The sequence below is a fragment of the Phyllobates terribilis genome, unplaced genomic scaffold (genome assembly GCF_046119375.1).
Source record: "Phyllobates terribilis strain yellow unplaced genomic scaffold, ASM4611937v1 Scaffold_2__4_contigs__length_985480577, whole genome shotgun sequence".
Classification (NCBI taxonomy): Eukaryota; Metazoa; Chordata; class Amphibia; order Anura; family Dendrobatidae; genus Phyllobates; species Phyllobates terribilis.
In genome coordinates this window covers 984,835,845-984,851,395 of record NW_027362762.1, presented here as the reverse complement: position 1 = coordinate 984,851,395, position 15,551 = coordinate 984,835,845, and positions in this window count along the sequence as shown.

Here is a 15,551-nt window from a genome sequence, read left to right as displayed (position 1 = left end):
CTGCAGCAGCTAGCAACAAAGCATGAGACCATATGGTTTTTGAAGGAAAGAAGGGAAGAGTTTCTTCAGTGACGGTCTTCTGAAAGAACTGGACAGCTCCTGGCAGGAATGCAGGCTAAAAGTGGATTTCAGTTTCCCGGCACTGGACTCCATAACCAGATTCTAGGGTGTTCGTCACTGACACACAGTCTCAGTTAACCCTTTAAAAGACTCAAACACATAATGCAATAAAAGTCAACATAAATATGTTCTTATAACTATCTGTCACAATAATCCCATGTGTCCACAAGATTCATGACTTGTGGTCTTACATTCATATGTCTTGAATGGAGAAAGCAACTGCCAGACAAGACTGGCAGCAGCTTATCCCACTTTAACAAAAATAATTGTGTGATACTTTTCCCCAACATCATTTGTCATTGGAGAGTCAGGAGGCCTCGCACACACACAGACACACGATTGTCAACTGTCCCATCAAAATCATGTAGGTTGGTTCAACTTTAATGTGCATGAGGGGCCTTAATTTTAACTGCAAGGACACTTGCTGGTGTTCTGCCAGTATGAACATGGTGCCTTTTGGTGATCATAGTATGTCAAATTTTTACGTGCCAGGTCTTATGGACATATAAAAGTCCTGTGTTGCATACCTGGGCCTGAAAGTGTGTCTTGAAACATCCCTCTGTTTCAACTTCATTCGCTGGGCAGGGCTGCACCTTTGTTGCTGGTGATGTGAGGCAGCAATGCTGCAGTACTAATTATTTTCTGGGACTTTTGGTAATGCTCAGTCAAGGAGCAATGGGGTTACTTTCTGGCTCCTTGCTGTGAGCCCTGGGGCTGGGGGGCCGTCTTCGGTTTAATTTCCTGAACCTCTGGCTCTTACTGCCAGTTACAATTTACGTTCTCTTGTTCAGTTCTGTGGTCTCAGCTACTGTTTTACTTGTTTGAATTCCTGTTGTTTGGGGCCTTTTTTATGACTATTTTTTGCCTTCTGATTCTGTACCAGGAATCTGGTATACAAAGTGGCTTGTGCTAAGCTTATCCATGCTAGCCATTTTTTAAAGCTGCCAAGTGACCACTGACTTAGCATCATATCAATACTAATGTTATATGCTTGCGTTATTGTGAAAGAACATACTCCATTTTGTCTCTGTGCATCTATCATGTTTCTCATGACTCTTGTTTCATGGTGATTAATAGTTATACTCAGCAGGGCGAAAGCATCACCTTTGATGGTAAAATCGACCACCAGCTCAGGGACACTGCCATGGGCAGCCCATGTGCGCCCAGCTACGCCAACTTAATCCTGGGATGGCGGGAGGATACCATTGTTTTCTCGGAGGTCTCTAGGGATTATACCATGGTCATAGGTAAGATTTATTCACGAAGTTTTAATTCTGCGGAGGGGTATAAAGGACACCTTCCGGTCTTTTGTTCAGTCACTTAACAATAATGACATCGGTCTTTGTTTCACCCACGAGATCAATATGAAAACATTACTGTGAAGACCTGGGGTCTTCCGTGGGCGTAACGCTACTCAGTCAACACAGGGTGAGAGTAAAACAGCGTGGCAATACTTTACTGAACCACAAATCGGACAATAAACACATAGAACAGTCCCAGCAATTACCCAAGATGGTGGAACATTACACAGTCTCACCCTTCCACCCGCCTGGGATAGAACAGCTGTGACTTTGGGACTTCCAGGGCTGACTACCTCAACCAATGGCCCCTTGCTTCTGGCGGACCCCACAGAGAGAAGTAGCGACAAGCTTAGGAAGCTAGCATTCTTTTGAGGTACAAGGCCAGGAGACCCAATGGTCCCACCCTGGCCTCTCCGAGAGTTTTCATGGGGCCAGGTGACTGGTGGGTCCCTCCTGGCAACTCCAAATGTCTCCATGGGTTCTAGGTGACCGGTGGGTCCCTCCTAGCAACCCCAAAACAACATATCCATGGGGCCAGGTGACTTCTTCGTCCTCTCACGGACTTTCCAAAATGTATCCATGTCTCTCTGATGGTTAATGGAGCAGATCCGAATCTTTCCAGTCAGGGCCAGAACCCTTAGACTCATTCTTTCTCAGAAACACATGTCCTTTTTTAAATACACAAATACACATAGACAGGTTAAGAATTAGGGATGATATTATTCCACAGGGCTTGAGTATCCACAGCTCATTCCCCAAGATTGACTGGCAAACACCCTACAATGGTATTTAACATATCTAGCAAACATTCATTGTTCTAGCTAATCTATTTACATAGTTGGTATCACAGGGGCTCTTGTAAATACACATCATTGTTTCAGAATCAAAGAGCAGATAACATTCAGGGTTATACAAATAATAGTCAACACAGCTTAAAGAGTCAACATAAAAATAAAGGTGTGCTGCTCTTGCAATCAGAAAGGACGTCTGGCATAATTAAGGTTTTACGCTTTATTGTCACAATTACCATTCTTTGATATTATGATCATAAAGTCAGGGAGGGGACTATCTACCATCTACCGTAAACCAACATCCACCCATTTATTATTAAGAAGGCAGAGCCATCACCCCTACTCTAAGAAAAAGGGCATTCCCAAAGGCCAATATCTCAGACTTAGACGCAAATTGCTCCGAAATGGGAAATTTCAGGACCAAATCAGATGATTTGCGCCAGAGGTTTATATCGAGGGGTTATCCTGAACGGGTGCTAAGGGAGGCCTTTCACCATGCACATAGACAGGAGAGAGGGATTGCTAGTGCCCCGTGGTAAAACAACTAACAAGGACCAATGTATCCATCTCATATCTACTTTCAACAATGGGGCACAGATTGTGAGAGAAATTGTTATGGATCCGGGTGGTATCCCTCCTAGCTTTGTGTCATCAGCAAATTTAATCAGTTTACCCTCAATTCCTTCATCTAAATCATTGATAAAGATGTTGAACAATACAGGTCCCAGGACGGAGCCCTGTGGTACCCCACTTGAGACATTCATCCAGCTGGATGTGAAGCCATTTACAACCACCCTTTGAGTCCGATCACTAAGCCAGTTATGAATCCACCTAACAGTTGCCTGGTCCATTGCATACTTGGTCATTTTTTCAATAAGGATGGTGTGAGATACTTTGTCAAATGCATTGCTGAAGTCAAGATATACTATATCTACAGCATTTCCCTGATCCACCCAGTCAGTGATTCTGTCATAGAAGGAAATTAAGTTAGTCTGACATGACTTGTTAGTTACAAACCCATGCTGACTCTGGTTAATCACTTCATTCTTATCCATGTACTTACATACATGTTGTTTAATAATTTGTTCAAAGATCTTTCCTGGTATAGAAGTCAAACTCACCGGCCTATAGTTCCCTGGGTCCACCTTCTTCCCCTTTTTGAAGATAGGAACAACATTTGCTCTTCTCCAGTCTTCTGGGACTTCTCCTGTTCTCCAAGAATTTTCAAAGATTATGGAGAGTGGTTCTAAAATTTCTTCTACGATCTCCTTCAGTACTCTGGGGTGTAATTCATCTGGACCTGGAGACTTGAACTCATTTATGTTAGCTAAATATTCCCTCACAATCTTTCTGTTTACAGATAACTTGGATTCCTCTATTCCTTTAAAAGGACAGTGAAGATCAGTTGATGTTACATTTTCTTTCTGAGAGAAAACAGATGCAAAATAGGAATTAAAAAGTTCGGCCTTCTCAACATCCTCTCTTACCATTTCTCCATTTTCATCCTGTAAAAATCCTATAGCATCTTTGACTTTTCTTTTACTTTTGACATACCCCCAAAATCCTTTTTTATTGCTTTTGACATCTCTTGCAAGCCTTAATTCATTGTCAGCTTTAGCTAACCTGATACGTGCCCTACAGGATCTGCAGACTGCATTATAATCTTCTTTAGATATGCCTCCCTCTTTCCATTTAATAAACATTTCTTTCTTTCTTTTTAGCATGTGTTTAAGTTCTGTGTTCATCCATCCTGGTTTCCTTAAATGCTTCCCATTCTTCCTACTTTTCGGGATTGTTAACGATTGTGCTTTGAGAATCTCATTTTTAAAAATTTCCCATCCTTCCTGGACATTTTTGTCCTTAAGGACATCCAGCCATTGGATCCCTCCTATTCTCTTTCTGAGTCTCTTAAAATCTGCCTTTCTAAAATCTAACCTTGAAGTTTGAGTCTTCACATGTCTTCCTCCTCTAGTTATCCAAAATTCTATAATAGCATGATCGCTGCCTCCTAGGGTCCCAGCCACCTTTACCTCCTCAACCATTTCCTCCCTGTTTATAAGGATTAGATCCAAAGTAGCAGATCCCCTTGTTTTCTCCCCTACCTTTTGGAAGATAAAGTTGTCAGCAAGAGAGGATAAGAATTTGCTTGACCTGTTAGTTTTACTTGAGAGAGATTCCCAACAAATGTCTGGATAGTTGAAATCTCCCATGACCACTACGTCATATTTTTTGGAGAACTTGGTCATTTGATACATAAAGAGTTCATCCATATCTTCAGCTTGCCCAGGTGGCCTGTAGTAAATGCCTACAATGGTGTCCTTTCCGTTGTTCTCTCCTTGTATTCTTACCCAAACAGTTTCAATCTCTGTGCAGATATACGCTTTTCTAACATACAATGCAACACCTCCTCCTCGTTTATCAAGTCTGTTTCTTGCAAATAAGTTGTATCCTTTTAGCCTTTTATTCCAGTATAGTTGCACAGAGGTTCCACCTCCCAGACACATTACATCTTGCATTTCTCCCTGTTAAATACCATTCTATTAGTCGCTGCCCATTGTTGAAGCTTATCTAGATCCTTCTGAATCCTTTCTGTCTTTTCTAGTGTTAGCTATACCTCCTAGCTTTGCATCGTCTGAAAATTTGATTTTTTTACCTTCAGTTCTTTTATCTAGATAATTATAAAAATGCCAAACAACATCTTGGGCCAGAACAGAGCCTTATGGTACCCCACTTGAAACACTTCCAATTGGATGTACAACCTTTTATTACCAATCTTTGAGTACGATCACTGAGCCAGTAATAAATCCACCTAACCGTATCCTTGTGAATTCCATACTTGGTCATTTTTTCAATAAGGATAGCATGAGATACTTTATCAAATGCTTTGCTGAAGTCGAGATTTACTACAGGTACGAGGGTCAGTCAATAAGTAATGCCTCCTATTTTTTTTCTCCTTAAATAAGGTAGTTATGTTAAATATTCGAATTTGGCACAATTCCTCAAACCTTCTTCTCCAATCCACAGCAATTGCAACTTCCTGCACGAACAGGTGGCAGGACTGTATCCGTTTGCAAAATGGCTGACATCGATGTTCGCATTAGACAACGTTCTGTGATTGAATTTTTGCATGCAGAAGGTGAAACGTCCATTCGAATTCATGAGAGACTGAAAAATGTGTACGGTGATGCAACAGTGGATGTCAGTACTGTTAGACGATGGGTTCGTCGCTGTAACACAGCTGAAGGGCCATCACCGTTGGCTGACAAAATGCGGAGTGGCAGGCCAGTAACCGCAGTGACTCCAAGCAACATTCAGCGAGTCAATGACATCATTCGTGGTGACCGCCGGGTGACTGCAGATGAATTGTGTGGCATTATCTGCCTCAGTAAAGGCAGTGTGATGGAAATTATTGGACAACTGGGATACAGAAAAGTTTGTGTACGGTGGGTCCCAAGAATGCTTTTTACCATGCTGGAATACATGCCCTTGTTAAACGGTGGACCAAGACTGTGGAAATGGATGGATATTATATTGAAAAGTGACAAATTAATTGGCAATGTTGTGGTTTTTCAACCTATGTAATTGCATTTGAATTTCTTGCCAATTAAAAGGTAAAAAAAATAGGAGGCATTACTTATTGACTGACCCTCATATATCTGCCGCATTTCCCAGATCCACCCAGTCAGTGATTCCATCATAGAAGGAAATTGGATTAGTCTAGCATGACTTGTTTGCTACAAACATATGCTGGCTCTGGTTAATTACTGTATCCATATCCAAGTACTTACATACATTCTGTTTAATAATTTGTTCAAAGATCTTTCCTGGTATAGACGTAAGGCTCACTTGCTCCAGTTTCTTTCCTTTTTTGAAGATAATTTTTGTAAACAGGCTGTAATTTTCCTCGGGATCAATAAAGTGTATCGTATCGTACGATAGGGACAACATTTTCCCTTCTCCAATATTCTGGGACTTCTCCTGTTCTCCAGGATTTTTCAAAAATTCTGGCTAATGGATCAGCAATTTCTTCTTCCATCTCTTTTAAAACCCTGGAAAGTAATTCATCTGGACCAGGAGATGTAAATTCATGTAAATTAGCTAAGTGTTCTCTCACCACCTCTCTGTTTATAGATAGTGTGCATTGTTTTATTCCTTCAATAGAACAGTAAAGATCAGTTCATGTTACATTTGCTTTCTTAGAGAACACAGGTGCAAAATATAAATTTAAAAGTTTGGCCTTCTCAACATCATTTTTGACAACTTCACCCTTTTCATCCTGTAAAAATCCTATAGCATCTTTGACTTTACCTTTGTTTTTGACATACCCCCAAAATAATTTTTATTGCTTTTTAGTGATGAGCGAGCACTAAAATACTCAGGTACTCGTTGTTCGGGTCGAGCAAATTGGAATGCTCGAATGCTTGGACTGAGTAACGAGCCCAATGTAAGTCTATGGGAAACTCAAGCATTTTTCTGGCGACTCCCCCAGCGGTCTGCAGAGGGCCAAAAAATTGCCCAAATCAATGGGAACAGTGCTCATGGGATCAGCATGGGGAAGCATTTTGGACGCCCAGGTCACTGCTGTCAACAGTGTTGTCAGAGGTATTATGCCACTTTTACGGACTCACAATAAAACATACAAAAACAAAACCAAAATGGATTTTCCTGGGAAAAATGTTAAGGAACATCTTTTCCAGGGTAATAACTTGTAAGACAAAATAAATAAACAAAAAAATGCTCCTCCACACCTTGGGCTATGTTCACATGTAGCATTTTTGACGTGTTTTTGCACTGGAAGACAAGGTGGAGGTGTTGGTGGCCAAATGACTGGAAGCATTATCTGCTATCCAACCAATAACCTTTTCACACTGCTCTGTGTTCAATAGTGGTGGTCTGCGGTCCCCTAGTAATTGGGACAGGAAGGTCGAGCGAGAAGATGTTGGTGTTTGTTGTGGCACAATTTCACCTTGCCCACGGCCACGTCCTCTGCATGCACCATCACCATCACGTCCACTTCCCTGTCTCTTGCCATGCACCTTGCCCATTTTAAATGGAGGACAATATTTTCCACGTTCACGAGAAATGGCTGATTTTGGAGCGCAGTTATATGTGATATGTCTGACAGAGAACCACAATTTTAAATAGCAGGCCTGTAATTTACTAATATTATTCTACACGTAGACCTAGTGTGAATAGCGTCACCGACACACTGCAACGGAATGAAAATGGAAGAAATGTATGATTTTAGAAGTCTTTTCAGTGATATGTCTGACAGAGAACCATGGCTTTAACTTGTAGGCCTGTAATTTACTAATATTATTCTACATGGAGACCTAGTGTGAATAGCTTCACTGACACACTGCAACAGAATGGAAAAGGAGGCAAATATTTTCCACGTTCAGTTCAAATTTCTGGATTTTTATTGCTGTAATATGGAACAGATCTGGCTGTATTCTGCAGTGAGAACAAGCAAATGGAGCAGAAAAATTGGGTACTCTGGATTGCTTTTTAAGCAAATAACCAGGATTAAGATAAAAAAAATTGCCCTGGCCCCTGATATCTGGGGCTATGTCTAGAAATATCTGTAATTATTACAGCAGCAGACAAGACGTTCAATTGACCCTCTTGTGCTGCATTATACACTGTAGTCTGCCACAAACACTGCCTGCCTGCCTACACTGATTATATGCAGCTGGATTAGTCCTCAGAAGGACTGTTGGTTCAGATGGATATAGATACAGTTATATGAAAAAGTTTGGGCCCCCCTATTAATCTTAAGCTTAATGTTTTATAAAAATTGGTGTTTTTGCAACAGCTATTTCAGTTTGATATATGTAATAACTGTTGGACACAGTAATGTTTCTGCCTTGAAATGAGGTTTATTGTACTAACAGAAAATGTGCAATCTGCATTCAAACAAAATTTGACAGGTGCATAAGTATGGGCACCCCACCAGAAAAGTGACATTAATATTTAGTAGATCCTCCTTTTGCAAAAATAACAGCCTCTAGTCGCTTCCTGTAGCTTTTAATGAGTTCCTGGATCCTGGATGAAGGTATTTTTGACCATTGCTCTTTACAAAACAATTCCAGTTCAGTTAAGTTTGATGGTCGCCGAGCATGGACAGCCCTCTTCAAATGATCCCACAGATGTTCAATGATATTCAGGTCTGGGGACTGGGATGGCCATTCCAGAACATTGTAATTGTTCCTCTGCATGAATGCCTGAGTAGATTTGGAGCGGTGTTTTGGATCATTGAATTGCTGAAAGATCCATCCCCTGCGTAACTTCAACTTTGTCACTGATTCTTGAACATTATTGTCAAGAATCTGCTGATACTGAGTGGAATCCATGCGTCCCTCAACTTTAACAAGATTCCCGGTGCCGGCATTGGCCACACAGCCCCAAAGCATGATGGAACCTCCACCAAATTTTACTGTGGGTAGCAAGTGTTTTTCTTGGAATGCTGTGTTTTTTGCCGCCATGCATAACGCCTTTTTGTATGACCAAACAACTCAATCTTGGTTTCATCAGTCCACAGGACCTTCTTCCAAAAAGAAATTGGTTTCTCCAAATGTGCTTTTGCATACCTCAGCTGACTCTGTTTGTGGCGTGCTCGCAGAAATGGCTTCTTTCGCATCACTCTTCCATACAGCTTCTCCTTGTGCAAATTGCATTGTATAGTTGACCGATGCACAGTGACACCATCTGCAGCAAGTTGATGCTGCAGCTCTCTGGAGGTGGTCTGAGGCTTGTCCTTGACTGATCTCACCATTCTTCTTCTCTGCCTTTCTGATGTTTTTCTTGGCCTGCCACTTCTGGCCTTAACAAGAACTGCCCCTGTGTTCTTCCATTTCCTTACTATGTTCCTCACAGTGGAAACTGACAGGTTAAATCTCTGAGACAGCTTTTTGTATCCTTCCCCTGAACAACTATGTTGAATAATCTTTGTTTTCAGATCATTTGACAGTTGTTTTGAGGAGCCCATGATGCCACTCTTCAGAGGAGATTCAAACAGGAGAACAACTTGCAAGTGGCCACTTTAAGTAGCTTTTCTCATGATTGCATACACCTGGCTATGAAGTTCAAAGCTCAATGAGGTTACAAAACCAAAAAAAGTGCTTTAGTAAGTCAGTAAAAAGTAGGTAGGAGTATTTAAAACAAGAAAATGATAAGGGTGCCCATACTTATGCACCTGTCAAATTTTGTTTGAATGCAGATTGCACATTTTCTGTTAGTACAATAAACCTCATTTCAAGGCAGAAACATTACTGTGTCCAACAGTTATTACATATATCAAACTGAAATAGCTGTTGCAAAAACACCAATTTTTATAAAACATTTAGCTTAAGATTAATAGGGGTGCCCAAACTTTTTCATATAACTGTATATGTTGTGGAATACCTATACTAACAATGAACAAGCAAATCTCTCCCTGACGCAGCAGCACCTCTCCCTACTCTGCCTGATTCCGGGGTAGACTGTGACGAGCATAGTGGCGCCAGGTCTTATATACACCTGATTATGCTGTGCGGCCAGCCAATCACTGTGCTGCCCACAACCAACATGGCTACGGCATTACAGTGCGTGGCAGGCAATCCTTGCATGTTCATTGGCTCTTTAAAGAGCACCAAACATGCAGGGAGGGGACCCGAGTTCCCGCCCGAGCAACCCGGAAATACTCATGGAGCACAGTGATGCTCGGGCGAGTACTGAGTAGTGGCAAGCGTGTTCGCTCATCACTATTGCTTTTGGTCTCCCTTGCAAGCCTCACTTCATTACTGGTTTTAGCTCTTCTATAGCTTGCCCTGCAGACAGGATTATATTCTTTAGCTATGCCCCCCTCTTTCCATTTAATATACATTTATTTTTTCCTTTTTAGCAAGTGTTTACATTTTGTGTTCATCCATCCTGGTCTCTGTAAATGCTTCCAATTCTTCCTTCTATTTTGGGATTGTTACTGATTGTACAGTGATTTACAATTTCATTTAGCAAAATCTTCCATCCTTCTTGGACATTTTTGTCCTGTAGAACATCTAGCCATTGGATCTTTCTTTCTTACCCTCTTTGAGTCCATTAAAATCTGCCTTTCTGAAGTCCAACCTTAAAGTCTGAGTCCTCGCAGGTCTTCCTCTTCTTGTAATCCAAAATTCGAAGATAGCATGATCGCTGCCTCCTAAATTCCCAGCCACCTTTACTTCCTCAACCATTTCCTCCCTGTTGGTAAGAATTCGGTCCAAGATTGCAGATTCTCTTGTTCTCTCTTCTACCTTTTTTCTTGACCCATTACTTTTGCCTGAGATTTCCAACAAATATCTGGATAGTTAGTCTCCCATGATCACTATGTCGTACTTTTTTGAGAACAAAGACATCGGATGTAAAAAGTTACAGTTCTGAGTTTATTTTTACTCACTTATATAGCGCCATTAATTCCACAGCGCTTTACAGACATTATGGGCACTATCCCCATTGGGAATCACAATCTAACTTCCCTATCAGTATGTCTTTGGAGTGTGGAAGAAACCCATGCAAACAAGGGAAGAATACACAAACTCCTTGCAGTTGTTTTCCGTGGTGGGGTTTGAACCCAGGACCCTAGCGCTGCAAGGCTGCAGTACTAACCACTGAGCCTCCATTCTGTGGCAGATGAGGTGTATTATCATTATAGGCAGCAGCGGAGGTGGTTAATATGAGGTTCTGCAGCAGCTAGCAACAAAGCATGAGACCATATGGTTTTTGAAGGAAGGAAGGGAAGAGTTTCTTCAGTGACGGTCTTCTGAAAGAACTGGACAGCTCCTGGCAGGAATGCAGGCTAAAAGTGGATTTCAGTTTCCCGGCACTGGACTCCATAACCAGATTCTAGGGTGTTCGTCACTGACACACAGTCTCAGTTAACCCTTTAAAAGACTCAAACACATAATGCAATAAAAGTCAACATAAATATGTTCTTATAACTATCTGTCACAATAATCCCATGTGTCCACAAGATTCATGACTTGTGGTCTTACATTCATATGTCTTGAATGGAGAAAGCAACTGCCAGACAAGACTGGCAGCAGCTTATCCCACTTTAACAAAAATAATTGTGTGATACTTTTCCCCAACATCATTTGTCATTGGAGAGTCAGGAGGCCTCGCACACACACAGACACACGATTGTCAACTGTCCCATCAAAATCATGTAGGTTGGTTCAACTTTAATGTGCATGAGGGGCCTTAATTTTAACTGCAAGGACACTTGCTGGTGTTCTGCCAGTATGAACATGGTGCCTTTTGGTGATCATAGTATGTCAAATTTTTACGTGCCAGGTCTTATGGACATATAAAAGTCCTGTGTTGCATACCTGGGCCTGAAAGTGTGTCTTGAAACATCCCTCTGTTTCAACTTCGTTCGCTGGGCAGGGCTGCACCTTTGTTGCTGGTGATGTGAGGCAGCAATGCTGCAGTACTAATTATTTTCTGGGACTTTTGGTAATGCTCAGTCAAGGAGCAATGGGGTTACTTTCTGGCTCCTTGCTGTGAGCCCTGGGGCTGGGGGGCCGTCTTCGGTTTAATTTCCTGAACCTCTGGCTCTTACTGCCAGTTACAATTTACGTTCTCTTGTTCAGTTCTGTGGTCTCAGCTACTGTTTTACTTGTTTGAATTCCTGTTGTTTGGGGCCTTTTTTATGACTATTTTTTGCCTTCTGATTCTGTACCAGGAATCTGGTATACAAAGTGGCTTGTGCTAAGCTTATCCATGCTAGCCATTTTTTAAAGCTGCCAAGTGACCACTGACTTAGCATCATATCAATACTAATGTTATATGCTTGCGTTATTGTGAAAGAACATACTCCATTTTGTCTCTGTGCATCTATCATGTTTCTCATGACTCTTGTTTCATGGTGATTAATAGTTATACTCAGCAGGGCGAAAGCATCACCTTTGATGGTAAAATCGACCACCAGCTCAGGGACACTGCCATGGGCAGCCCATGTGCGCCCAGCTACGCCAACTTAATCCTGGGATGGCGGGAGGATACCATTGTTTTCTCGGAGGTCTCTAGGGATTATACCATGGTCATAGGTAAGATTTATTCACGAAGTTTTAATTCTGCGGAGGGGTATAAAGGACACCTTCCGGTCTTTTGTTCAGTCACTTAACAATAATGACATCGGTCTTTGTTTCACCCACGAGATCAATATGAAAACATTACTGTGAAGACCTGGGGTCTTCCGTGGGCGTAACGCTACTCAGTCAACACAGGGTGAGAGTAAAACAGCGTGGCAATACTTTACTGAACCACAAATCGGACAATAAACACATAGAACAGTCCCAGCAATTACCCAAGATGGTGGAACATTACACAGTCTCACCCTTCCACCCGCCTGGGATAGAACAGCTGTGACTTTGGGACTTCCAGGGCTGACTACCTCAACCAATGGCCCCTTGCTTCTGGCGGACCCCACAGAGAGAAGGTAGCGACAAGCTTAGGAAGCTAGCATTCTTTTGAGGTACAAGGCCAGGAGACCCAATGGTCCCACCCTGGCCTCTCCGAGAGTTTTCATGGGGCCAGGCGACTGGTGGGTCCCTCCTGGCAACTCCAAATGTCTCCATGGGTTCTAGGTGACCGGTGGGTCCCTCCTAGCAACCCCAAAACAACATATCCATGGGGCCAGGTGACTTCTTCGTCCTCTCACGGACTTTCCAAAATGTATCCATGTCTCTCTGATGGTTAATGGAGCAGATCCGAATCTTTCCAGTCAGGGCCAGAACCCTTAGACTCATTCTTTCTCAGAAACACATGTCCTTTTTTAAATACACAAATACACATAGACAGGTTAAGAATTAGGGATGATATTATTCCACAGGGCTTGAGTATCCACAGCTCATTCCCCAAGATTGACTGGCAAACACCCTACAATGGTATTTAACATATCTAGCAAACATTCATTGTTCTAGCTAATCTATTTACATAGTTGGTATCACAGGGGCTCTTGTAAATACACATCATTGTTTCAGAATCAAAGAGCAGATAACATTCAGGGTTATACAAATAATAGTCAACACAGCTTAAAGAGTCAACATAAAAATAAAGGTGTGCTGCTCTTGCAATCAGAAAGGACGTCTGGCATAATTAAGGTTTTACGCTTTATTGTCACAATTACCATTCTTTGATATTATGATCATAAAGTCAGGGAGGGGACTATCTACCATCTACCGTAAACCAACATCCACCCATTTATTATTAAGAAGGCAGAGCCATCACCCCTACTCTAAGAAAAAGGGCATTCCCAAAGGCCAATATCTCAGACTTAGACGCAAATTGCTCCGAAATGGGAAATTTCAGGACCAAATCAGATGATTTGCGCCAGAGGTTTATATCGAGGGGTTATCCTGAACGGGTGCTAAGGGAGGCCTTTCACCATGCACATAGACAGGAGAGAGGGATTGCTAGTGCCCCGTGGTAAAACAACTAACAAGGACCAATGTATCCATCTCATATCTACTTTCAACAATGGGGCACAGATTGTGAGAGAAATTGTTATGGATCCGGGTGGTATCCCTCCTAGCTTTGTGTCATCAGCAAATTTAATCAGTTTACCCTCAATTCCTTCATCTAAATCATTGATAAAGATGTTGAACAATACAGGTCCCAGGACGGAGCCCTGTGGTACCCCACTTGAGACATTCATCCAGCTGGATGTGAAGCCATTTACAACCACCCTTTGAGTCCGATCACTAAGCCAGTTATGAATCCACCTAACAGTTGCCTGGTCCATTGCATACTTGGTCATTTTTTCAATAAGGATGGTGTGAGATACTTTGTCAAATGCTTTGCTGAAGTCAAGATATACTATATCTACAGCATTTCCCTGATCCACCCAGTCAGTGATTCTGTCATAGAAGGAAATTAAGTTAGTCTGACATGACTTGTTAGTTACAAACCCATGCTGACTCTGGTTAATCACTTCATTCTTATCCATGTACTTACATACATGTTGTTTAATAATTTGTTCAAAGATCTTTCCTGGTATAGAAGTCAAACTCACCGGCCTATAGTTCCCTGGGTCCACCTTCTTCCCCTTTTTGAAGATAGGAACAACATTTGCTCTTCTCCAGTCTTCTGGGACTTCTCCTGTTCTCCAGGAATTTTCAAAGATTATGGAGAGTGGTTCTAAAATTTCTTCTACGATCTCCTTCAGTACTCTGGGGTGTAATTCATCTGGACCTGGAGACTTGAACTCATTTATGTTAGCTAAATATTCCCTCACAATCTTTCTGTTTACAGATAACTTGGATTCCTCTATTCCTTTAAAAGGACAGTGAAGATCAGTTGATGTTACATTTTCTTTCTGAGAGAAAACAGATGCAAAATAGGAATTAAAAAGTTCGGCCTTCTCAACATCCTCTCTTACCATTTCTCCATTTTCATCCTGTAAAAATCCTATAGCATCTTTGACTTTTCTTTTACTTTTGACATACCCCCAAAATCCTTTTTTATTGCTTTTGACATCTCTTGCAAGCCTTAATTCATTGTCAGCTTTAGCTAACCTGATACGTGCCCTACAGGATCTGCAGACTGCATTATAATCTTCTTTAGATATGCCTCCCTCTTTCCATTTAATAAACATTTCTTTCTTTCTTTTTAGCATGTGTTTAAGTTCTGTGTTCATCCATCCTGGTTTCCTTAAATGCTTCCCATTCTTCCTACTTTTCGGGATTGTTAACGATTGTGCTTTGAGAATCTCATTTTTAAAAATTTCCCATCCTTCCTGGACATTTTTGTCCTTAAGGACATCCAGCCATTGGATCCCTCCTATTCTCTTTCTGAGTCTCTTAAAATCTGCCTTTCTAAAATCTAACCTTGAAGTTTGAGTCTTCACATGTCTTCCTCCTCTAGTTATCCAAAATTCTATAATAGCATGATCGCTGCCTCCTAGGGTCCCAGCCACCTTTACCTCCTCAACCATTTCCTCCCTGTTTATAAGGATTAGATCCAAAGTAGCAGATCCCCTTGTTTTCTCCCCTACCTTTTGGAAGATAAAGTTGTCAGCAAGAGAGGATAAGAATTTGCTTGACCTGTTAGTTTTACTTGAGAGAGATTCCCAACAAATGTCTGGATAGTTGAAATCTCCCATGACCACTACGTCATATTTTTTGGAGAACTTGGTCATTTGATACATAAAGAGTTCATCCATATCTTCAGCTTGCCCAGGTGGCCTGTAGTAAATGCCTACAATGGTGTCCTTTCCGTTGTTCTCTCCTTGTATTCTTACCCAAACAGTTTCAATCTCTGTGCAGATATACGCTTTTCTAACATACAATGCAACACCTCCTCCTCGTTTATCAAGTCTGTT